The 489-nt window shown below is 55.4% G+C and overlaps 1 protein-coding gene across 1 annotated transcript in view; it reads left to right on the plus strand.

Moving 5' to 3' along the window:
• Positions 1-270: 270 nt before the first annotated feature.
• LOC119585813 (neuroparsin-A-like) overlaps positions 271-489 on the plus strand; it is a 10,146-nt gene continuing 9,927 nt past the window's right edge. Inside the window, exon 1 of the mRNA XM_037934533.1 lies at positions 271-411. The gene's annotated coding sequence lies outside the window, so the exon portion shown is untranslated. The remainder of the gene's footprint in view (positions 412-489) is intronic.

A 489-nucleotide genomic window follows, 5' to 3' on the forward strand; every position in this document is an offset into this window, starting at 1 on the left:
TTCTGAGGGTTTACTTTGCAACAGTTAGGGACACCAAACAGATAGCCCGTATAGGAGGCACCTGACTTTAGCCCTTTTGTGCATACTTCAGAAGGGAAAAATCTCCTGAAGTAGGCTAGACGGCTACAGGAAGGCTTGAGACAGGCATGAGTGAACAGTTTATGAGGAGGGGGGGGGGCAGTGAGGGAAGGGAAGAGAGGAGGGGGGGTAGGGCGCGCTGAGGGATAGAGCCACCGATGATTTGGCTATCACGTGACCAACTCACGCTTGATGTGGGTATAAAAGGTCCCGGGAGTGTGGACGAATGCCCCGAGTGCAGCCAGACCCGGGTACCGAGGGACGCACTGTGCTGGAGTGCCTGACGCCCGCCCGCGCAGCTTCATAACATCACTACAACTTACCGTCACACAGGTATGGGCGCTCAAGAATCAAAACCGGTGGTTGTGCCTTTGGAAAGGGTCGCTGCGGAGTCGAAATACCGTGGAGGGA

Source organism: Penaeus monodon, chromosome 20 (assembly GCF_015228065.2).
Source record: "Penaeus monodon isolate SGIC_2016 chromosome 20, NSTDA_Pmon_1, whole genome shotgun sequence".
In the NCBI taxonomy this organism is placed as follows: Eukaryota; Metazoa; Arthropoda; class Malacostraca; order Decapoda; family Penaeidae; genus Penaeus; species Penaeus monodon.